The 25,143-nt window shown below is 42.0% G+C and overlaps 1 protein-coding gene and 1 long non-coding RNA gene across 3 annotated transcripts in view; one reads left to right on the top strand and one right to left on the bottom strand.

The window, feature by feature from the left end:
* The first annotated feature begins 2,787 nt into the window (after positions 1-2,787).
* Positions 2,788-25,143, top strand: part of LOC126988265 (uncharacterized) — a 74,477-nt gene continuing 52,121 nt past the window's right edge. The window contains exons 1-2 of the mRNA XM_050846321.1: positions 2,788-3,014; positions 20,093-20,547. The gene's annotated coding sequence lies outside the window, so the exon portion shown is untranslated. The remainder of the gene's footprint in view (positions 3,015-20,092; positions 20,548-25,143) is intronic.
* Positions 5,155-6,075, bottom strand: LOC126988266 (uncharacterized). 2 transcript variants are annotated; one of them, XR_007741816.1, is made up of 4 exons: positions 5,781-6,075; positions 5,670-5,749; positions 5,590-5,629; positions 5,155-5,509 (listed from the first exon to the last, which is right to left on the bottom strand). It is a non-coding gene; the product is annotated as an uncharacterized LOC126988266 (long non-coding RNA). The 2 variants fall into 2 exon arrangements; XR_007741815.1 differs by having other exon boundaries at positions 5,590-5,749.

Below are 25,143 nucleotides of genomic sequence, written 5' to 3'. Positions count from 1 at the left end.
CACTGTCTCCCCTGATTTAGACTCGAACACTGTCTCCCCTGATTTAGACTCGAACACTGTCTCCTGATTTAGACTCGAACACTGTCTCTGATTTAGACTCGAACCCTGTTTCCCCTGATTTAGACTCGAACACTGTCTCCCCTGATTTAGACTCGAACACTGTCTCCTGATTTAGACTCGAACACTGTCTCCCTGATTTAGACTCGAACACTGTCTCCCCTGATTTAGACTCGAACACTGTCTCCCCTGATTTAGACTCGAACACTGTCTCCCCTGATTTAGACTCGAACACTGTCTCCCCTGATTTAGACTCGAACACTGTCTCTCCTTATTTAGACTCGAACTGGATTTAGACTCGAACACTGTTTCCCCTGATTTAGACTCGAAGTGGATTTAGACTCGAATACTGTCTCCCCTGATTTAGACTCGAACACTGGATTTAGACTCGAACTGGGCTCCACGAAATCGTAGAGCTCGGCATACCAGCCAACCACCTCGCTGTGGATACATAACAGCAACAAGGCGCTGATAAGAGCTGTCAGTAAGTGAAGATAGAAAGAGGCTTTGGAATCAACACTGCTCTATAGAAAAACAATATTATGTGACTTATTTATTTTGTTATCATATCTTAACTCTATTTACGTTCTTGGTCTGTTTCTTATCACAAGGAAGCAGATTTAGCAGAAAAGTTTGGAATCTTTTCTCATATCCTTTCACAAAGCAATTCATTGGCCCCACCCCGCCAATGACTGCGGCCGACAACCATCTTTATTTAATATTACAAACTTTACTTAACATTTTATTTTTAAGCTAACAGAGCTTGTGGTTGATACGACTATCAACCACCGTCGCCTCAAAGTCCAGGTCAGCAATGCGGGTGGTTTTGGGTGCAGGTGACCTGGTTCCTCTCAGGCAGACCAAGGCTGACCTCAGGAGGGAGAAGGACAGCCTGCATCTCATCCAGGCGACCACACTGCTTCTTGGCTGTTGTTTCTTATCCGCCAGTGTTTCGGCGAGTCTTGCGTAGAAGCTCTGCGCCCTTGGTCCCATCCCTCCTGCCGTCGTGAATACTACCGGGGTGAACTACTACTACTACTACTACCACCACTACTACTACTACCACCACTACTACTACTACTACTACTACTACTACTATTCTTATTTGTATTCTCATTCTCATTCTTGCTTTTCATCAGTGTTGGCAGAGAGCTCAAGAATAAGATGAGACTGAGTCGTTAATATTAGGCGATAGAAGAGTCAAAACTAAAAGCGACGCAGAAGGGAAGGCATAAACAAACGCTGGGGTGAAGGAGGTGGAGGAGGAGTAAGAGGAGGAGGAGGAGGGGGTTATAAGAAGAACATAAGAACATAAGAACATACGGAGGGGGGGATATATACTAGCAGATTAGCGCCAAAACATGTGTGGCGGAAGAGATGTGTGTGTGTGTGTGGGGGGGGGGGGTGCTAAGGGTCACCCACCCCTCCCTCCTCCCCTGACTGTCAGCTGGGATGATAACAAGAATCTTATCGCAAGGAAGTTTACATGATTATACAGCCTTCACACACACACACACACACACACACACACACACACACACACACACACACACACCGGGTTCGATTTCCTAGTTTTGAGGAGACGGATGGACAGTCTCCTTTGCCCCCTGTCCACCCAGCAGTGAATGAGTACCGGGCGTCAGAGGGGGTCGTGCACCTCCTCCCGGGTGTGTGGGTGTGTGAGGTTTCAGCCTTACTAAGAGATCCGTCACTCCTGAGCTACGATCTCAGTGGGGGATGCTGGCGATCGCGAGTCTATTGCGTGGTCAGACCATGGTGAATCAAACACACACACACACACACACACACACACAATTTTCTCCTCCTTCGTTTCTCCATTTTTCTTGTTTTGGCGTCCACGGAAATGGTTCAGAGAGAGAGAGAGAGAGAGAGAGAGAGAGAGAGAGGCGTGAGGAGGCGGTGAGCGAGCAGCAAGGTGGCAAGGTGGCGGTGGTGGTGGCGGTGGTGACGTCACGATCAGCTGGCGGGGAACAGCTGATCGCGGCACCTTCGTCCCGGCCCTGCCAGCCCCGCAGCGCGTCGGGCAGGTGTGTGCCGCCCAGAGGGGGAGGGGGAGCCCGCGGTGGCCCCCTCAGTGTTGCCTAGCAAGGGTGATGGGCAGCGAGGAGGCGTTATGTGCAGGCAACACCAACGCAGCACATCGGGGGGGGTTGAGAGGTGGAGAGGAGGGAGGGTGGCAGGAGGTGTTTCCTTCGTGCTGCTGCCCCACCCCAATATTAAAGTGCTGGGGAGGATGTGAGGGGGACAGTGGGGATGTATGGGGGCAGTAGGGATTGGTGGGGGTGCAGACATGGTCGCCAAGGAGGGACAAAGGGGGTGCGTGAGGGGGGTCAGCTAGATTCTTTTGGTGGGGCACACAGGGACTCTTCGAAGGGACAGGAGGGGGAGTGGTGTGAAGGAGGAAGCAAGGACGAAATTTCTTGAGGGGGTACACGGAGGGGGGCATCAGGGGAAATAATGTGAGGAAGGTCAAGGGATATGTGTTGGTGGGGGGCGGGGAGCTGTGTTTTGGTGGGGGCACACGTGAGGGAGAACACGGAAATGATAAATGGGGGAGGGTCAGGGGATGTGCTTTGGTAGGGGGCACACACACAGGCACACGGGGAAGACAAAGGTACGGTGTGCAGCGCGTCGGCGGGCGTGTGGCAACTGTTCGGTGGGTGCCTGTCCGCAGCGCCGGGCGGTAGCAGACTGGCGGCCTTAGCGCGGCTCAGTTCAGTTGCTCGTGGGTGAAGGTGAGCACGTCTTTGCAGGTGTTTCCTCCAGCCGCTTCTCGGTGTGGCCCGCCTCTGCCGCCGACCTGCCACTGCCGCCTGCCTCCTCCCACGGGCACAGTGCCGACACGCAGGCACTGACGAGCCTCCGGTGTGGCAGTGACGTACAGTGGCAGGCGGACGGTGACAGTTGTGTGCTCGTTGGCGGTGAAAAGACTGGAGGTACTGTGAAGCGTTTTGTGCTGGCGGCGTTGTGTGTGTGTGTGTGTGTGTGTGTGTGTAACAACCCCGCCTGAGTGCATGGAAAACTCCCTCGGTGTGTCAGACGCGGTGCTGTCAGTCTGGCCGTCAGTGTGTGTCCTGAAGCCTGTCAGGGGCTTGGGGCAGGCCGCCTTTCCTCGCGTCCGTCAGCCACGTCACGTTTTCTTCCTGCGGCGGCGGCGGCGGCTTTGATGGCTCATGGGGCATCACCTGAAGCGCTGGAACGTGAGAACTACCCTGACACGCAAGGAGGAGGATGCGGGGGTATTACTAACGCTTGCATCACCCGTGGGGCTAACGGCGAAGGGCACTGCTCCCCCAGTCATCCTCTGGAAAACAGTGATGGGACTGGGAAGGGCGGCGTGTAAGAGCGAGACTAAGGACCAGTTTTACAGTCCAGTACAGCAAGTTTGTAAGCTCAAAACCGAACTTAAAATACAATGAACATTCCTTGTGTAGTGTTTGGCGTTGATATAGAAAGAAGGAAACTGTAGAAAACGACACAGGAAATCTCTTTAGTGTCTGGTGCTGAGCAGAAATAACGGATCATCGTTGGAGAATATAGTTTGATTTCGGCGCTTACAATGACTGTGTTGGACTGTCGAACTGGCGAGTGGTGAGGACGCGGGTGGTGGTCGTTCTGGTAGTTTGTGTGTTGGTGGGGTGATGGTGATGGCGGTATTTGTGGTGTATGTGTCCTAATTGTATCTATGTATCAGTCTGTCTTCCGGCTACCTTTGAGGGGCTCTCAGGTTGGTACTGTCAGATGCTCACACCCCTCACACACACACTATTTCCAAAGCCCAAAAAGGAGGGTAATCGAGTTCTAATGAGTGTTCTTTTAGGTTCACGGTACAGAAGAAGGCTCAGACTACCACCAGGGTCATAAAAGTACCCCTGGAAAGGCCCGAGGGTCGTATTTTAAAACATTTCGTCGCCCAAGTTCACATATTTGACAAGGCTTTCGTAGGAGCTGTAGGCCTTTCCAGGGGTAGTTTTATGACCCTGGTGGTAGTTTGACCCGTCATCTGTGCCATGAACCTTAAAAACACTCATGAAAACTCGATTGATCCCTCTTTGACCTTTAGAAATAGTCGATGCGAGAAGCGATGGTGTCTTAAAATACAGCGCCTAAACTCCCACGAAAGACTAGTAAATTACGTGTTCTTGGGCGCAGAGATGTTTAAAAAATTGGCCCAACACGTCCAGCGTTACCATATTATCGTATTCCAAACATCACATGCATCAGTTCTGAGGCCCAAACCTCTCGTAGCCACACAGATAACGCGATTCCAGTTGAAGCTATCGTTAAAAGCGTTACTTGTTGATGTTTATTTACGATAGACTCAGAAACTGAAAAATATGATGTGTTGAGTGGCTGAGTACGATAATTTGATAACGGTGCTCAGGTCCTACGCCCACAAGGTGTCATTTTTTTCCCTGTCTCCTCCTCGTCACCTGAAGAAACCATGGCCCAGTAATCTAGTTCCTGCTCAACACTTTACTTCTTTCCTCTTTCAGTGCTTGGTTAGTCAGCACACACACACACACACACACACACACACACAGACGCATTGATTGACCGTGTGTTGATTCCTTCGCCCACAAATTCCTGACTTATTTATTCTCATGTGTTGTCTGTCAGTCACCCGCTCACCCCCCTCCTCCCTCTTCTCTCTCTTCTGTATCTAAGCTTTCCTCTTTATCCTGTTCTCTTTCCTCTTTATCCACTTATCTTTCCTCTTTATCGACTTCCTTTTACCGTCTACATCTCTTCCTCTGTTGACATCACCCTTGGATTTTTTTTTATCGATCTTGTCTTGATTAATCTCTCTCTCTCTCTCTCTCTCTCTCTCTCTCTCTCTCTCTCTCTCTCTCTCTCTCTCTCTCTCTCTCTCTCTCTATTTTCTTTCGTTCCCTTTCCTTCTCGTATTTCTTCCTCCATTGCTTTCCTTCTCTCTCTCTCTCTCTCTCTCTCTCTCTCTCTCTCTCTCTCTCTCTCTCTCTCTCTCTCTCTCTCTCTCTCTCTCTCTCTCTCTCTCTCTCTCTCTCTCTCTCTCTCTTATACTATTGATTTTTTCTCCTCCGCTTCCTGGTCGCGGTTTATTTTTTCTTCTCTTTCTCCTCCCTTAGTCATTCCCCATCATTCTCTCTCTTATTTTCCTTCTCCACCCTCCTCCTCCTCCTCCTCCTCCTTCTCCTACTCTCCAGGCGGCCTTGGGATAGCGGGCTCTCAGCAGGATATAGAGCAGAAGGGGGTACGAGTACTCAACGTTTCTTACTTCCTGCTCATCTCCTACTTCCTCGTGTTTCCCCTTGCTACCCCTTCCCCTTACCTCTTCCTCTTGTTTCCCCATTCCTACCCCTTTCCCTTACCTCTTCCTCTTGTTTCCCCATTCCTACCCCTTTCCTTTACCTCTTCCTCTTGTTTCCCCATTCCTACCCCTTCCCCTTACCTCTTCCTCGTGTTTCCCCATTCCTACCCCTTTCCCTTACCTCTTCCTCTTGTTTTCCCCTTCCTACCCCGTTCCCTTACCTCTTCCTCTTGTTTCCCCATTCCTACCCCTTCCCCTTACCTCTTCCTCTTGTTTCCCCATTCCTACCCCGTTCCCTTACCTCTTCCTCTTGTTTCCCCATTCCTACCCCTTTCCCTTACCTCTTCCTCTTGTTTCCCCATTCCTACCCCTTTCCCTTACCTCTTCCTCTTGTTTCCCCATTCCCCTTTACCTCTTCCTCTTGTTTCCCCATTCCTACCCCTTCCCCTTACCTCTTCCTCTTGTTTCCCCATTCCTACCCCTTTCCCTTACCTCTTCCCTTCTCCATTTCTTCCTACATTCAACCTCCCTCCCTCAGCCACCAACTAATTCAATATTCCTTACTTCCTGTTCATCTCCCTCTTCCTCTTGTTCGCCCTCCTACCTACTCCAACCCCTCCCTTCCCTTCCCCATCTCTTCTTACATTCATACAAGTTTCTTCTGCCACCGATTAATTCACTTCTTTCAGTCAGTATTAAGTCTTTCGGTCAATCTGCAGGTCAGTCAGTCAGCCAGTCACTGTTCCACCCATCTGATCAACAAGTAAACAAGTTAAACAGTTAGTCATTCAGTCAACTAGTGTTTCATCCAGTCACCCAGTTGATCTGCAGCAAGTAAGGAAGTCAGTTAAGTAATGTGTCAGCCAGCCAGTCTGTCAGTCGGTGAGGGCGGCGGCATCCCACGCTCCACCCAGCTGGCCAGACACTGGGCCACCAAGTCTGTCTAGTCACCAGTGAGCGGCGATGCTGCGTCCTGTCTTGCACCTCCTCCTCCTCCTCCTCCTCCTCCTCCTTTTTAATATGTACCATTGTTTTCATTTACTAGTTGCAGTCTCTCTCTCTCTCTCTCTCTCTCTCTCTCTCTCTCTCTCTCTCTCTCTCTCTCGACCCACCTTAAGGACAAATTAGGGTTCATTTCCCCACCAATTACGAACTTCATCCAAAGGCGAGGGAAAAAAACTCCTCCTCCTCCTCCACCTTTTCCTCCACATTGTCCTTACACCTTATTTTTAGTCCAATCTTCTCTCAAGTGATAAAATTGTGTGTTTGTGTGTGTTTGTGTGTGTGTGTGTGTGTGTGTGTGTGTGTGTGTGTGTGTGTGTGTGTGTGTGTGACTGATTGACTTACACTCTGGCTAATGTACTGAGTGACTGACTGACCGACTAACAAGGCTTGGAATTTATGAACTGGGGGATGGAGGTGGAGGGAGAGGAGGTGGAGGAGGTGGTTTTAAGTATACTAAACCTGCCTTGTGTGGACCGACTCACCGCCTCGTGTCTTTCGCATGGAGGTAGAATTGGTGGAGTCGACATCAGCCCTATAAAGTGAATCCGCCCGAGCTGTCATTTTTGCGGCGAGATGCCAGGTGTTCGTCGGCTTGTCGACTCCACCAATTCTACCTCCATGGTCTTTCGTATGAGTGTGTGAGAACATGTTAAGAATTGGGTGAGTGACCGGTTGAGTAATAGCGAGTGGCTGGCTGGTTAACCCGGTAGTTTCTTAAAGGCTCTTCCTTCCCTCTAAGCTAGAAAAATGAGAAAAATCATCACTCACGCAACCCATTTCATAATATATATCAACGCATTTGTGATCAGTTTATGTGCCATCTATTTTGGGGGGTTATATCATGGCACAAATTTGGCCCGTCGCTGCTACACGGTAAAGCCACAAATTTGGCCCGTCGCTGCTACCGAGAGAGAGAGAGAGGGGTAGTAGTAATCATCTATTTCTAAACATTTCCTCACCCAAGTACACACATTTGTCAAGGCTCTCGTAGGAGTTGTGGGCATTTCCAGTAGTTTTATGACCCTGGTGGTAGTGTGACCCTTCTTCTGTACCGTGAACCTAAAGAAACACTCATTAGAACCCGACTGACCCCCTCTTCGACCTTTAGAATAGCTGATGCGAGATGGCAAAGTATCTTGTAATACCAACCAATTTAAATTAAGTGCGGTATTAAAAGACAGTTTCGCTTCTTACATCAGCTCTTTCTAAAGGTAAAAGAAGGGGTCAGTAGGGTTCTAATGAGTGTTTCTTCAGGTTCGTGGTAAAGAAGAAGGGTCAAACTACCACCAGGGTCATAAAACTACTCCTGAAAATGCTCACAACTCCTACGAAAGCCTTGTCAAATATGTGTTCTTGGGCTGCAAAATGTCTTATTATACGACCCAATTTAATCTACATCCTTCATTTCTTTCTCCCCAACTCACTCTCTCTATCCCTCGCTCACTCTATCCCTCAGCTCTTTCTAATCTCACTCTATCCATCAGCTCTTTCTAAAGGTAAAAGAAGGGGTCAGTAGGGTTCTAATGAGTGTTTCTTCAGGTTCATGGTAAAGAGGAAGGGTCAAACTACCACCAGGGTCATAAAACTACTCCTGAAAATGCTCACAACTCCTACGAAAGCCTTGTCAAATATGTGTTCTTGGGCTGCAAAATGTCTTATTATACGACCCAATTTAATCTCCTTTACAGCCTTCATTTCTTTCTCCCCAACTCACTCTATCCCTCGCTCACTCTATCCCTCGCTCACTCTATCCCCCTCTCCCCTCCTTCCCTCCTTCCTCACATCATTGCATTTGTATGATAATAATTCCGATAAGAGATTTCATAATATCGTACCCTTAGGTTGTCGCTGTGGCGTTCAGTATCTTTAAAAACCAACCTGAATGAAGTTGCAGGAATCCTATATTGTTCTCTCTCTCTCTCTCTCTCTCTCTCTCTCTCTCTCTCTCTCTCTCTCTCTCTCTCTCTCTCTCTCTCTCTCTCTCTCTCTCTCTCTCTCTCTCTCTCTCTCTCTCTCTCTCTCTCTCTCTCGGCAATGAAACTGTCAAGGTTGGCGTTGTTAGGTAAGTTCAGTAGAGTTGCTCACCTTGCTGCCTCATCGTCGCTCACCTGCTGTACCTGACTTTCTTTATCGACCGAAGACTTTTTTTTTCTCTTCGTAAGACATTAGTTGTTTAGTGTTTTTCCTTTAAGTTTCACTCTCGTTGTGTTTAGTGTGTGTGTGTGTGTGTGTGTGTGTGTGTGTGTGTGTGTGTGTGTGTGTGCGCGCGCATTACGATCGTGTCCGTCTTCCTGTCTCTATGTCTGCCTGTGTATCTGGTCTAAACAGGTATCTATGTAGTATGTACATACTTTTCCGCCTAGCTGTCAGTTTGTATATGTGTGTGTGTGTGTGTGGTGTGCGCGCCTGACTAACTAACTGACTGACCGACTGACTCTCTCTCTCTCTCTCTCTCTCTCTCTCTCTCTCTCTCTCTCTCTCTCTCTCTCTCTCTCTCTCTCTCTCTCTCTCTCTCTCACACACACACACACACACACACACACACACACACACCGAGTAGTTAAGCGCTATGTTGTTTTGACTGGGCTGGTTAGCGGAGGTGGTTGTCTTTCAGGAAATCAGAATGCGTCTGCGGGGCCAGGGACGCCGCCAGATGTTTGTGCTTGTTAAAGGTGGATGTGGGTGGTGCGTTGGGTGCAGGCAATGGGGTCCGGTAGATATAATTTATGCCAGGTTAGGTTAGACGAGGTGGATGTGGAAGCAGACAATGAGTCGTATTTAAAGACATTTCGGCGCCCAGGAACACATATTTGACAAGGCTTTCGTAGGAGTTGTGGGCATTTCCAGGAGTAGTTTTATGATCCTGGTGGTAGTTTGACCCTTCCTCTGAACCGTGAACCTGAAGAAACACTCATTAGAACCCGACTGACCCCTTCTTTGACCTTTATAAATAGCTGATGTGAGAAGCGAAAGTGTCTTAAAATACCAGCCAATGGGTCCAGTACATAAGTTAGGGGAGGTTGGCTCAATGACATGTACAAGACACATAAATGTATATGTAGAACAATATTTAGAAGAGAACTGTAGCAATACGAGGACAGACAGTGGAAGATAAACGAGTAACAAGAAAAGTTAACAATGAAGATGCACAAGACACGGACAAGAGGAAACATGAACAATTGAAAACACTGCACAAGGTTACATGACGGGGATGTGGGTGATGCGTGGGATGCAATGGGAGTCTAGTAGGTGATAGGTTAGGTTAGGTAAGGTTAAATTTGTTGAGATTAACGGAGGAAGGATAGACTAAAAAAAAAGTGTTGTGGGTAAATTATATCAGTGAACACGGTCAGGTTGTTGTGGTAGTCGTTAATTAAAGTTGTTGTGGGTGATGGGTGAGCTGTAGACAATGGGATTCAGTAGATAGGTTAGGTTAGGTTAGGTTAGATAAATGATGTTGAAGTTTGGTTCAAGTAAAAATGATAGACAAAAACAGTGATGAGGATGAATTATATAAGTGGATACGATCAGGTTGCTGTTACTAGGTGTTGTTTTTGGGTGATGGGTCAGATGTAAACAATGGGATTCGGTAGATAGGTTAGGTTAGGTAAGATAAATGTTGAGGTTCGGTTCAAGTAAGAATGATAGACAAAAAACGTGAAATGGATGAATTATATAAGTGGATACGATCAGGTTGTTGTGGTGATGGGTCAGATGTAGACAATGGGATTCGGTAGATAGGTTAGGTTAGGTTAGATAAATGTTGAGGTTCGGTTCAAGTAAGAATGATAGACAAAAAAGTGATATGGATGAATTATATAAGTGGATACGATCAGGCTGTTGTGCTAGTCTTTAAATAAGGGCGTTGTTGGCTGTTACGTGAGATACAGAAAATGGTAGCTAAGGTAAAGTTGGGGATATACGCTATAGGTGCGCGTGGCCTCAGTGCTCATCTCCGCTCCATTATATAAAGTTGTTTTTCTTGAGGATGGGTTCACGGGAGAAAGACGAGTGTAAATATAAAACAAACAAACAAAACACACACACACACACACACACACACACACACACACACACACACACACACACACACACACACACACACACACACGTAGATTAGGGTGTTGTACGATAAGGTGTTGGTGGTTGAGTTATGCAAGAAAACTGTACTATCTTTGTTAAGGCACTAGTGGGATTTTGTTATGATGTACCACGGGAAGCTGTTGTGTTATCTTATCGGGCAAGTTTTATCTAGTACGTTGTCTCGTATTGCTCGTAATTAAGGATTCAGTGTTAGTGTAATAACGTTCGTGTGTTAGTGTTAGTGTGTTAAGTGTTAGTGAATTGGTGCAAGTGGCTTAGTGTTAGTGTATTAGTGTTAGTGTATTAGTGTTCGTGTATTAGTTAGTGTATTGTGTTAGTGTATTAGTGTTAGTGTATTAGTGTTAGTGTATTAGTTAGTGTATTGTGTTAGTGTATTAGTGTTAGTGTATTAGTGTTAGTGTATTAGTTAGTGTATTGTGTTAGTGTATTAGTGTTAGTGTATTAGTATTAGTGAATTTGTTAGTGTATTAGTGTTAGTGTATTAGGTTGGTGTATTGGTGTTAGTTGGTGTATTGTGTTAGTGTATTAGTGTTAGTGTATTAGTGTTAGTGTATTAGTATTAGTGAATTTGTTAGTGTATTAGTGTTAGTGTTTAGTGTTAGTGTATTAGTATTAGTGAATTAGCTAGTGTATTGTGTTAGTGTATTAGTGTTAGTGTATTAGTGTTAGTGTATTAGTATTAGTGAATTTGTTAGTGTATTAGTGTTAGTGTATTAGTGTTAGTGTATTAGTATTAGTGAATTAGTTAGTGTATTGTGTTAGTGTATTAGTGTTAGTGTATTAGTATTAGTGAATTAGTTAGTGTATTGTGTTAGTGTATTAGTGTTAGTGTATTAGTATTAGTGAATTAGTTAGTGTATTAGTGTTAGTGTATTAGTGTTAGTGTATTAGTGTTAGTGTATTAGTATTAGTGAATTAGTTAGTGTATTGTGTTAGTGTATTAGTATTAGTGAATTAGTTAGTGTATTAGTGTTAGTGTATTAGTATCAGTGAATTAGTTAGTGTATTGTGTTAGTGTATTAGTATCAGTGAATTAGTTAGTGTATTGTGTTAGTGTATTAGTGTAGTGTGTGCATATATTAAGTAGATGAAAAGACTTATAACAAAAAGGTCTGATTGTTATAGACAAGAAAAAAAAAAGTTCTGTCTTATACGTGTTTTGTTCGCCTAGTTTTTTCTTTAACAGTGTGTTAGGTGATGAATTATAGGTATAGTTGAGGTTGGCAACAATATTAAACGATCCAATTTTAATATATCAGACATCATCGCTTTAAGTGGTGAGTTAGGTTGCAGCAATATAAAACGGTCGAATTACAACCAGAAAGCGTCGTCTTATCTTATCTTACAGGTTTAGTTTGGTACGTTTTAATATTCGTGTCATCGTATTGGGTCGTGCTTAATTTGCATATACAAGTTGGTGAAGTAAACGTAAAATACAGTAAACCCGATAGTTATTGTGTTATCAAGCAGTATTCGTTCAGCTTGTTTTGTTGGAGGAATGAGTGTATTAGTCTGTGTTTAATGTGCATATATAAACCAGGTAAAAAAAGGCGGTTTTAATGTGCATATAATTATAAGCCAGGTAAGGAAGATGGTTTTAATGTTAGAATCAATGTATTAGTTGGTGTTTAGTAAAGTGCATATATGAGGCAGGTAAGGAAGATGGTTTTAATGTTAGAATCAATGTATTAGTTGGTGTTTAGTAAAGTGCATATATGAGGCAGGTAAGGAAGATGGTTTTAATGTTAGAATCAATGTATTAGTTAGTGTTTAGTAAAGTGCATATATGAGGCAGGTAAGAAAGATGGTTTTAATGTTAGAATCAATGTATTAGTTAGTGTTTAGTAAAGTGCATATATGAGGCAGGTAAGAAAGATGGTTTTAATGTTAGAATCAATGTATTAGTTAGTGTTTAGTAAAGTGCATATATGAGGCAGGTAAGGAAGATGGTTTTAATGTTAGAATCAATGTATTAGTTGGTGTTTAGTAAAGTGCATATATGAGGCAGGTAAGGAAGATGGTTTTAATGTTAGAATCAATGTATTAGTTAGTGTTTAATGTGCATATATAAGCCAGGTAAGAAAGATGGTTTTAATGTTAGAATCAATGTATTAGTTAGTGTTTAGTAAAGTGCATATATGAGGCAGGTGAGAAAGATGAATTTAGTGTTAGAATCAATGTATTAGTTAGTGTTTAGTAAAGTGCATATATGAGGCAGGTGAGAAAGATGAATTTAGTGTTAGAATCAATGTATTAGTTAGTGTTTAGTAAAGTGCATATATGAGGCAGGTGAGAAAGATGAATTTAGTGTTAGAATCAATGTATTAGTTAGTGTTTAGTAAAGTGCATATATGAGGCAGGTGAAAAAGATGGTTTTAATGTTAGAATCAATGTATTAGTTAGTGTTTAGTAAAGTGCATATATGAGGCAGGTAAGGAAGATGGTTTTAGTGTTAGAATCAATGTATTAGTCAGTGTTTAGTAAAGTGCATATATGAGGCAGGTAAGGAAGATGGTTTTAATGTTAGAATCAATGTATTAGTTAGTGTTTAATGTGCATATATAAGCCAGGTAAGAAAGATGGTTTTAATGTTAGAATCAATGTATTAGTTAGTGTTTAATGTGCATATATAAGCCAGGTAAGAAAGATGGTTTTAGTGTTAGAATCAATGTATTAGTTAGTGTTTAATGTGCATATATAAGCCAGGTAAGAAAGATGGTTTTAGTGTTAGAATCAATGTATTAGTTAGTGTTTAGTAAAGTGCATATATGAGGCAGGTAAGAAAGATGAATTTAATGTTAGAATCAATGTATTAGTTAGTGTTTAATGTGCATATATAAGCCAGGTAAGAAAGATGGTTTTAATGTTAGAATCAATGCATTAGTTAGTGTTTAGTAAAGTGCATATATGAGGCAGGTAAGGAAGATGGTTTTAATGTTAGAATCAATGTATTAGTGTTTAGTAAAGTGCATATATGAGGCAGGTGAAGAAGATGGTTTTAATGCTAGAATCAATGTATTAGTTAGTGTTTAGTAAAGTGCATATATGAGGCAGGTAAAAAAGATGGTTTTAATGTTAGAATCAATGTATTAGTTAGTGTTTAATGTGCATATATAAGCCAGGTAAGGAAGATGGTTTTAATGTTAGAATCAATGTATTAGTTAGTGTTTAGTAAAGTGCGTATATGAGGCAGGTGAGAAAAGATATAAAAAAATAGTCTGATTATGATGCACTATATAAAGTTACTGGATTATGTTATCAGGCAGGATTGGCTGAGCTGATTTTGTTCTGGGAATCGGCGTATTAGTTGTCGTAGGAAAGAAAGATATAAGAAAATGGTCAGTTTAGGATACATTAGATGATAAATTTGATGTTATTTTTTTATCAGGCAGAGTTTTCTGGCTGGGTTAGGTTACTTGGATCATCGTGTTAGGGGTAGGTAACGTGGTTTTATGGCGAAGTTAACAGTTCAATGGCTTGGCAATAGTTAGGCGTCAGAAACCGGTAAATATTAGGCTCTGAGTACGACAATCTGGCAAAAGTGGGTTAAGTTTTGTTAGGTTAGCCAGTATAGGAAAGGTAAGGTTGGGACCATACACTAACCTGCGCGTGGTCTCGTTGTTCATCTCCGTCTCATTGGTCATTAACCTTGTCGTGGGTAAGATCTCATTCACAGCGAGACACAGGGCCGGTGTGACATCCGGGTTACCGAAGAATATCCTTTGTATCCAGGCTAGGCAGATAAAGGAAGGTAAAGATATGTTGGTTTGTAGGTATCCACGATAGGCAGATAAAAGAAGGTTATGTTGGTTTGTAGGTTATATCAGGCTTTCCTTTGTACCCGGGACATTGACAGATAAAAATGGTATAAATTTAACTTTTGTAGGCATGTTACACACGTTTGAGTTGGGTTACGATATGTCAAGTTCAGATTTATTTGTTTTTTTTTTAGGTTAGGTTAGGGTTGGGTAAGGTAGGGTAGGGTAGGTTAGGTTAGGTATGGTTAGATTACACAGACAGGATATATAGATTATTTTAGGTCAGGTTAAGTAAGATTACACAGACAGGATATATTTGTTTTTTTAGGTAAGGTATGGTTAGATCACACAGACAGGATATATAGATTATTTTAGGTCAGGTTAAGTAAGATTACACAGACAGGATATATATTTTTTTTTAGGTCAGGTTAAGTTAGATTAGACAGACGGGATATATTTGTTTTTTTAGGTCAGGTTAAGTTAGATTACACAGACAGGATATATTTTTTTTTTTAGGTCAGGTTAAGTTAGATTAGACAGACGGGATATATTTGTTTTTTTAGGTCAGGTTAAGTAAGATTACACAGACAGGATATATAGATAATTTTAGGTCAGGTTAAGTAAGATTACACAGACAGGATATATTTGTTTTTTTAGGTCAGGTTAAGTTAGATTAGACAGACGGGATATATTTGTTTTTTTTAGGTCAGGTTAAGTTAGATTACACAGACAGGATATATAGATAATTTTAGGTCAGGTTAAGTAAGATTACACAGACAGGATATATTTGTTTTTTTAGGTCAGGTTAAGTTAGATTAGACAGACAGGATATATTTGTTTTTTTAGGTAAGGTTAAGTTAGATTACACAGACGGGATATATTAGTTTTTTTAGGTCAGGTTAAGTTAGATTAGACAGACAGGATATATTTGTTTTTTTAGGTCAGGTTAAGTTAGATTAGACAGACGGGATATATTAGTTTTTTTAGGTTAGGTTAAGTTAGATTACACAGACGGGATATATTTGTTTTTTTAGGTCAGGTTAAGTTAGATTACACAGACAGGATATATTTGTTTTTTTAGGTCAGGTTAAGTTAGATTAGACAGACGGGATATATTAGTTTTTTTAGGTCAGGTTAAGTAAGATTACACAGACGGGATATATTTGTTTTTTTAGGTCAGGTTAAGTAAGATTACACAGACGGGATATATTTGTTTTTTTTAGGTCAGGTTAAGTTAGATTACACAGACGGGATATATTTGTTTTTTTAGGTCAGGTTAAGTTAGATTAGACAGACGGGATATATTTGTTTTTTTAGGTCAGGTTAAGTTAGATTACACAGACAGGATATATTTGTTTTTTTAGGTCAGGTTAAGTTAGATTACACAGACAGGATATATTTGTTTTTTTAGGTCAGGTTAAGTTAGATTAGACAGACGGGATATATTTGTTTTTTTTAGGTCAGGTTAAGTTAGATTAGACAGACAGGATATATTTGTTTTTTTAGGTCAGGTTAAGTTAGATTAGACAGACGGGATATATTTGTTTTTTTTAGGTCAGGTTAAGTTAGATTAGACAGACGGGATATATTTGTTTTTTTAGGTTAGGTTAAGTTAGATTACACAGACAGGATATATTAGTTTTTTTAGGTAAGGTTAAGTTAGATTACACAGACGGGATATATTTGTTTTTTTAGGTCAGGTTAAGTTAGATTACACAGACGGGATATATTTGTTTTTTTAGGTCAGGTTAAGTTAGATTAGACAGACAGGATATATTTGTTTTTTTAGGTCAGGTTAAGTTAGATTAGACAGACGGGATATATTTGTTTTTTTTAGGTCAGGTTAAGTTAGATTAGACAGACGGGATATATTTGTTTTTTTTAGGTCAGGTTAAGTTAGATTAGACAGACGGGATATATTAGTTTTTTTAGGTAAGGTATGGTTAGATTACACAGACGGGATATATTTGTTTTTTTAGGTCAGGTTAAGTTAGATTAGACAGACAGGATATATTTGTTTTTTTAGGTCAGGTTAAGTTAGATTACACAGACAGGATATATTTGTTTTTTTAGGTCAGGTTAAGTTAGATTAGACAGACGGGATATATTTGTTTTTTTAGGTCAGGTTAAGTTAGATTACACAGACGGGATATATTTGTTTTTTTTAGGTCAGGTTAAGTTAGATTACACAGACGGGATATATTTGTTTTTTTAGGTCAGGTTAAGTAAGATTACACAGACAGGATATATTTGTTTTTTTAGGTCAGGTTAAGTTAGATTACACAGACTGGATATATTTGTTTTTTTAGGTCAGGTTAAGTAAGATTACACAGACAGGATATATTTGTTTTTTTAGGTCAGGTTAAGTTAGATTAGACAGACAGGATATATTTGTTTTTTTAGGTTAGGTTAAGTTAGGTCAGGTTAGGCAGGCAATTCAGATATATTTGATTTGTAGGCGTGTTATGTTAAAGTCAGTCAAGAATTACACGGCTATCCTGTTGAAATTGTTGCAGTTGTTGACGTCACGATATTAAAGCTGAGTGCGAAGCCTCGGTCTCTCTCTCTCTCTCTCTCTCTCTCTCTCTCTCTCTCTCTCTCTCTCTCTCTCTCTCTCTCTCTCTCTCTCTCTCTCTCTCTCTGTGTGTGTGTGTGTGTGTGTGTGTGTGTGTGTGTGTGTGTGTGTGTGTGTGTGTGTGTGTGTGTCTGTCTCTCTCTCTCTCTCTCTCTCTCTCTCTCTCTCTCTCTCTCTCTCTCTCTCTCTCTCTCTCTCTCTCTCTCTCTCTCTCTCTCTCTCTCTCTCTCTCTCTCTCTCTCTCTCTCTCTTCCCCCCTTCCCCTGTAATCCCCTGTGAGCTCATCCAATCCCTTTATCGCGTCCCAGATCACTTCCTAGGACACCCTTTTGTTAGATTCTTTTTTTATTATCCTGGACTTTTTTTTTTCAATCTCGTCACTCAAATTTTCCCGCCTCGGTCTTTCTTCATCTCTGTCTTTTTGGTCGAGCGTAACTTCATTGCTAGATTTATGATATGATTGTTTTGAGTGACCTGGGACAAGTTTTTTTATTTATTATCTGACACCAGAGGATTGAAAAAGATAGTAGGGAGAGAGAGAGAGAGAGAGAGAGAGAGAGAGAGAGAGAGAGAGAGAGAGAGAGAGAGAGAGAGAGAGAGAGAGAGAGAGAGAGAGAGAGAGAGAGAGAGAGAGAGAGAGAGAGAGAGAGAGAGAGAGAGAGAGAGAGAGAGAGAGAGAATCAGTCTATCAGCAATTCTAAGAAAATAAAAATGAAAATCTGGCATCTTTTTTCGACACCCATCATCGTTTTTTCTTCACCATTCATTTCTTATTGATTTCCTTTCTTTAGACTTTTTATAGACTTGCTGGCCGCTTTAAATGTCGCCTTTCCTTTTTTCCCTTTTACGTATTTTTAAGGGATCATCATTTGTCCGTTGAGTATAATTTTCCTTCCTAGTTTGCCTGTCTCTGTCTGTCTGTCTGTCTGTAGGTTCTCTCTCTCTCTCTCTCTCTCTCTCTCTCTCTCTCTCTCTCTCTCTCTCTCTCTCTCTCTCTCTCTCTCTCTCTCTCTCTCAGGTGTTGAATTATGGATATTTCAATTGCCAGGTGACAGGTGTGTTTCCTAATCCACTTGTCTCGCTTCTCTCCTTCTGCGTCCCCTTCATTTGCTTTCCCTCTTCGTCGCAGGTAAACGAAATGGGGGATAAAAATCTTAATTAGGGCAGGTGACGAAGGTAAACAAGGCAGAAGATAAGGGGAAAGGTAAAAACATAAAAAAAGGTTGGTGCTATTCTTTGTCTTTCTCGGCGCCATATGAGCCTGGCTGTTGCGGCGCCTAACCTCAATCACTCACTCCTTGTCTCTCTTGTCACCTGTGTTGTTGTTATTTGTGCCGTTGTTGCTGTTGTTGTTATTGACGTTGTTACAGTAGAGGAGACTGTGGAAGGGCGTAAAAAATAATAATGAAAAAAAAAAGCCTGATAGAAAAAAAAAGCCCGTTGATTTATCGTAATTTTGACATTATCAGCAATTCTATGGCTTCTCTGGTTTTTATTGCGCTTGTGTTGTCATTTTTGCTGTTGTTGTTGCTGTTGTTATTGTCGTTGTTGGTTGGTTTATCGTAATTTTGTACCGTGTTTTATTCTGCTACGTTATCCGCAATTCTATGGTTTCTCTCGTTTTTATTTCTCTTGTGTTGTTGTCATTTTTGCTGTTATTGTCGTTGGCGTTGTTGGTTGGTTTATCGTAATTTTGTACCGTATTTCATTCTGCTACGTTATCCGCAATTCTATGGTTTCTCTCGTTTTTATTTTTCTTGTTCCCTTCCTCCTCTTCCTCTCTCCTCACTCACCCTTTTGATCATAATAACCAACAGTTTTTTTCCCCTTCACTGTTTGATACCAACCTTCCCTTTCCTCCTTTCATTATTGTACTGTCAGTTATTTCTCTCTCTCTCTCTCTCTCTGACCGTCACTTCCTTCAAGTTAATATTAACTAGAGTTGAAATGCAACGTTTTGGAGCCATCTGATTAATGTAGAATCACTTGGGTTTAAGGACAGGCCACCTAGTCTGGACCATGGGGTCTGTGTGGTCTGATTTTCTATGTAAATCTATGTAAATTCTCTCTCTCTCTCTCTCTCTCTCTCTCTCTCTCTCTCTCTCTCTCTCTCTCTCTCTCTCTCTCTCTCTCTCTCTCTCTCTCTCTCTCTCTCTCTCTCTCTCTCTCTCTCTCCCCCTTCTCCCTCCATCTCCCTTTCCCATTCTCTCTCCCCCTCTCTCTCCCTCCCCCCATCCCACGACCACCACCACAACCGCCTAACTCCACCGCCATATCTTGCTTCGCCAAATTAGTCGGGTAATGGGACTTGGACAAGGGCTGGACCTATCGTTTCCGTCCTGGAGCTTCGGATTGATGCTTCGAGTGTTACAATGAAGCTGCGTTCAAATGTCCGCTTTCCATGTCGAGGATAATTGAACACTTCCCAAAACTGCTTATTTCTTGGGGTTTATGAGACGATTGGGAGAAATGAATTCGGGTATAGTGTATTTTTTTGTTTATCTTGTTCGTCGTGATAAATCGGTGCGTTCATTTTTTTCTTTTTGGTTAGGAAATTTGTGGAAAGGAGAACAAAAGATGTGACAAACAGGTCGGTATTTCTAAAGGTCAGAGAGGGGATCAATCGGGTTCTTATGAGTGTTTCTTTAGGTTCATGCTTCTGAAGAAGGGCCAAACTACCACCAGGGTCATAAAACTACTCTTGGAAATGCCCTAAACTCCTACGAAAGCCTTGTCAAATATGTGAACTTTGGCGACGAAATGTTTTAGAAGACGACCCTTTTGCTGGTATTACAAGACACTTTCGCTTCTCACATCAGCTATTTATAACTATCAAAGAAGGGATCAATCAGATTCTAGTGTTTATTTAGGCTCAGGGTACAGAAGAAGGGCCAGACTACCACCAGGGTCATAAAACTACTACTGGAAATGCCCTAAACTCATACGAAGGCCTTGTCAAATATGTGAACTTGGGCGACAGTTTTATTTTGTGGTCATGTCTGGTTTGGTCCAGTGAAGTATCGTGACCAAGAGAAAGTATGGTACCTAAGTTTACAGTTTTCTTACAGCAGGAGTGTAAGTGAAGCAGCGAGGAGTGTTCATCTTGTTCGTCGTGATAAATCTGTGCGCTCATTTTTTCTCTTCATGGTTAAGAAATGTGTGGAAAGGAGAACAAAAGGTGTGACAAACAGTTTTATTTTGTGGTCACGTCTCGTTTGGTCCAGTGAAGTTTCGTGACCAAGAGAAAGTATTGTACCTAAGTTTACAGTTTTCTTACCGCAGGAGTGTAGGCCTATAAGTGAAGCAGAGAGGACGGACTGCGTTGTGTGTGCGCGTGCGTGTGCTCGGAGGAACTGCTGGAAACACACCCACACCTACACAACACACTCAAACGGATGTCTACACGTGACATTAGTGCAATAAGTTGTCATCGGGAAAATCAAACACCGAGTTACAGAACTGCGGAAGATTTTTGTATACGAAGAAAACGGGATGACGGAATTAAGTATAGAAAACCTGTGACCTGTATATGTATCTCTACGCCTGTTTGTGTACCTGTGTATGTGCGTGTGCGTGGCCGCGTCTATGCAAGTGAAGCTATGCAGTAGTGTGTAAGGGTCCTGGACTGCCTCACCCACCCTTACACCCCTTCACACCCTCGCCCCGCCCCACTCACTCCACCACCGCCCACTCGCCGTGTTTATGGCCCACACACCTGAAGCCTTCCCCACCCACAGGTAAGTTCGGCGCAGTCCACCCTTTGTGTCCTCACCTGGGAGTTCAGTGGTTCAGGTTATGTTATGTTGGGTTCGTTTGAGGATGTTCAGCTTGGCCTTGGCTTAGTCTATATACACCAAGTCAAGTCATACGCAGGTTTGTGGGAGGAGACACGGCCGAGGCGTGGTTTATGCGTGACACTGCTTGGAGCCAAACTAGAGAATGTAGAAACAGGGATTTAGTGAAAACGAAGTAAGGCGGACTAATTTAAATCAATCACTTCAACATGCCCTCCCTCACACCCCACACCGCCGTTTGTAGGCATTGGAATTACAGTCACGCAATAGCACAATAAAAAGACATTTTTTCGTCAGTGGCTTGCCTGAACGCGCTGTGAAAGAAGGCGAGAATGCACATCCAGAGTAAACATACGGCCCCAACTTTAGTCACCCCTGAACTGGCGGGTATTTTTTTTTTTTGGCTTCAAGTGACGTCATCCCGCTGCTCCGCCCCCAAACCGCCTCCTGCGCGTACCGGTCGCAGTTTTGAAGCAGTGACTTGACTTGGTATATATAGACTTAGGTTTATACGATGTTATATTGGGTTTCTTGCGGTTCACTTTTATATATGGTTAATTATTTATGGTTAGCTATCTCTGGTTAATGGTTGGGTTCAGATTTGGTTCCTTCGGTGGGTTATTTATTTGTGGCTTGGGTGATTGCGACTAGGTACTTGCAGAAGGTTCTCAGTCGCTAGTTATTTTTTAAGAGGAGTTCTATCCATTTACAATTAATTTTTTTTTAATCACTGTACTCATTTATACAGGTGCTTCAGAATTTTCAACGTTCTCAGACCTTCTTCTGTTCATATTTTTTTTTCGTGGCTTTTTTATGGCTGAGTATTGGGGAATATTTCTTTGTGTTTAAACGGATGTGTCAGTGATTACGAAGAACCTTTAATTTGTTTGTTGTTCCTTCGGTGGGTTATATTTATTTGTGGTTTGGGTGATTGCGACTACTTGCGGAAGCCTCTCAGTCGCTAGTTGTTTTTTAAGAAGAGTTCTATCCATTTATAATTATTCTTTTTTAAACAGTTTACTAATTTATACAGGTGCTTCAGAATTTTCAACGTTCTCTGACCTTTTACTGTTCATATTTTTTTTCTTTGTGTTTAAACGGATGTGTCATTGACTACGAAGAACCTTTAATTTGTTTGCTGTGCACGTGACTTGTGACTCAGCTACGAATTTGCTACTACGCATCGGCGAGTAACATATGGTAAATACAGTTTTACGAGCGGAGGAGCCACGTCTTACGAAAAATAAGTGCGTATACACAAGAGAGGTGATAGGGAGTCGACGATATGGGTTCATTGACCGTATACCAGCGACGGGCCAAATTTGTGCCATGATATAAACCCCAAAAAATAGATGATGCATAAACTGATCACAAATGCGTTGATATATATTATGAAATGGTTTGCGTGAGTGATGATTTTTTTCCTCATTATTTGAGCTTAGAGGGGCCTTTAAGAAACATGATCCTGGCAGCGACCGGGTTAAATTACCGAAATACAGGAATAGCAGGAAATAAGGTGAAGTAAAGAAGATGTTTGACTTAAAAGAGAGAATAGATTGGGAAAAGTAAGAAAAATGGAAAATAAGTAGACAAAAAAAAAGAAACACTGCAATAGTAGGATATGAAACTAAAGAAAAAAAAACTGAAAAATTGTTAGTTTATGTGATGAAAAGCAAGATCTGATATCCCAAGTGAGTAGTGCGTGATATCATGGTTAACAGATTGGGAAAAGTAAGAGAAAAGGAAGATAAGTAGACAAAAAAAAGAAACACTGCAATAGTAGGATATGAAACTAAAGAAAGAAACTGAAAAATTGTTAGTTTATGTGATGAAAAGCAAAATCTAATATCCCAAGTGGTTAACAGATTGGGAAAAGTAAGAGAAAAGTAAGATAAGTAGACAAAAAAAAGAAACACTGCAATAGTAGGATATGAAACTAAAGAAAAAAAACTGAAAAATTGTTAGTTTATGTGATGAAAAGCAAGATCGGTGCGTGATATCATGGTGAGACGGAACGTGGCAAGATTGAGGCGAGACCGAGTATTGTTCGGACGTGTTTACTGCGCATCGCTGGGGCCGTGTGTGTGTGTGTGTGTGTGTGTGTGTGTGTGATGACAGCTAGGAGGGAATCGGACCGCAATATGGTTCCAATTTATCAGTGTGATGGGAAAAGCAAACAAGCCAACAAAAATCACGTGTTATGCATGGAAATTTCCGTGCATAACAGACGGAGCAAAAAAATAGCGGTAGCGTTTGGTTCATGAGAGCTTCGTAAAATAGCAATTGACTCGTGACGCTTAATAATTATTACTGACGGTAGTGAAGTATATTTGAATTAAGCAACTTAGATATCAAAATATTATAATTACCCCTAACCTTTTGAGTGCAAGAGACTGATTGATATTTTGACGATCTCTCTCTCTCTCTCTCTCTCTCTCTCTCTCTCTCTCTCTCTCTCTCTCTCTCTCTGAATGAAATTTTGATGAGTATACCAAAAATTTCAAGTCAAGTAAGGCAAAACGTTAGTTGTGGACATGTATTACGTCTGTGATGGGAATAATTATATTAGGATGGTAATCATACACACGTACATTAGCGACGTTTTGAAATCTTGACAATTGTAGTTAGTGTAAGTAATAGTAATAAAAATATAGTACAGTTATAATAATAATAATGATAACTGGTATCTGGTCACCTCTCCTCCCGATATTGACCTCTCTTTCGGCCACCTCTTTTGATTTTTTTTGTAGGAGCAGCGAGTAGCGGGCTTCTTTATTATTGTTTCCTTTTTTGTGCCCTTGAGCTGTCTCCTTTGTTGTAAAAAAAAATCGTTTCAGTATTATTATTAATATGATTTTTATTATTGAAATTGTTATTATTATATATTTACTCACTCGCCCATCCAACTCTTGCATTGTCGTATTACACAAGTTTACGCCGAGTGAGGGCGGCGGCGACGCCTCCACCTCAACACCTCCACTGTTCGTGTGCGTCACCAAGGCAGAAAAAAAGTCTTCAGGCCTTAGGATCAAGTGCAGAAAAACTATGTGTGTGAAGCACCACAGTACAGGGGGTGGGAGCTGTGTGTTTGTGTGTGTGTGTGTGTGTGTGTGTGTGGGGAGAGAGAGAGAGAGAGAGAGAGAGAGACAGACAGACAGACAGACAGACAGACAGACAGACAGACAGACAGACAGACAGACAGACAGACAGACAGACAGACAGACAGACAGACAGACAGACAGACAGACAGAGAGAGAGAGTGCAAAAGCCAGTAGCAGTATATATATTAATACTTATAATGGCAATTCTAATGATAGTGATGATAATAATAGAAAAATAGGATCATGATTATAGTATTATCGATAACAATTAATATGATAATTAGGCGAATAGCGCAATAAGAGGAGAAATACGCAACATGCAAACAAATAATGGATATGACTCAACACACACACACACACACACACACACACACAGAAAAAAAAATCCTGCTGACAAGGAGCTGTTACTGTCCCCCCTTGAGCGAGAGGGATGGGAATGTGTGTAGTGTGTGAACTCCCATCCCAGAGATCAGTTAAACGAGCTTCAAACCTCTCTGGAAGTGTACTGGCTGGCGATCGCTTGTCCAGCATGTGACTCACACAAACGCGCGTAAAGAGTCCAGAACAAGACAAAGCCAACAAATATGGAGGCTCAGACACGGTAAGTTCAGCATTGTCATTCACACGCCACCTCTGCCCCGTAGCTCTTCTGAACTTTCTAACTGCATGCCTCCCCTCCCCCTGCGGCCTCGCCTCACACGACTTTCTGATCAAGCTCATCCCTGTACTGTCCAAACCCCTTATGCAAGAGTTAACCAGCATCTTCACTCTTTCATCCCTCACGCTGGTAAACTCTGGAACGCCCTTGCACTGTCTCCTCTGCTGTAAAAAAAAAAAAATGTGCCATGAAAGTAGGTAAACCATACACACCTGGTGCGCCGCTTCGTCTACCAGGTGTGTCGGGCATAAGGTTACCGGGGAACAAAGCACGTACTGGAACTGTATGGGCTTTGTTCCTATATACAAGAAGTTCCTGTTAGGCCTTGACAGGGACATTGTGAGAACGTGTGAGGAACGGCGGAAAAATATGATAAGCGTGATAGACGAAAGAAAGAGTCAATGAAAAATCTAGTATATCGGTATATAAAAACAAAAATGATACACGGAATAGTCAATAAAACATCAAGTAAATATAGAAAAAATATACATAAGTGACGTATGATATGAATGATAGGCGAAAGAAAGTCACTGAAAAATCTAGTATATATATATAGAAAAAAAATCCTCATTCTCTCTCTCTCTCTCTCTCTCTCTCTCTCTCTCTCTCTCTCTCTCTCTCTCTCTCTCTCTCTCTCTCTCTCTCTCTCTCTCTCTCTCTCACACACACACACACACACACACACACACACACACACAGATGGCGCCACTATAAACACTCGCCTGCGCCAGAACGGGCTGGGCCGACCATCAGGCCCCACCTGGAAGAAGCCTTGGGCCG

This window comes from Eriocheir sinensis, chromosome 68, assembly GCF_024679095.1.
Source record: "Eriocheir sinensis breed Jianghai 21 chromosome 68, ASM2467909v1, whole genome shotgun sequence".
Classification (NCBI taxonomy): Eukaryota; Metazoa; Arthropoda; class Malacostraca; order Decapoda; family Varunidae; genus Eriocheir; species Eriocheir sinensis.
The sequence above is the reverse complement of the archived record's forward strand: the minus strand, read 5'-3'. Positions and strand labels throughout refer to the sequence as shown.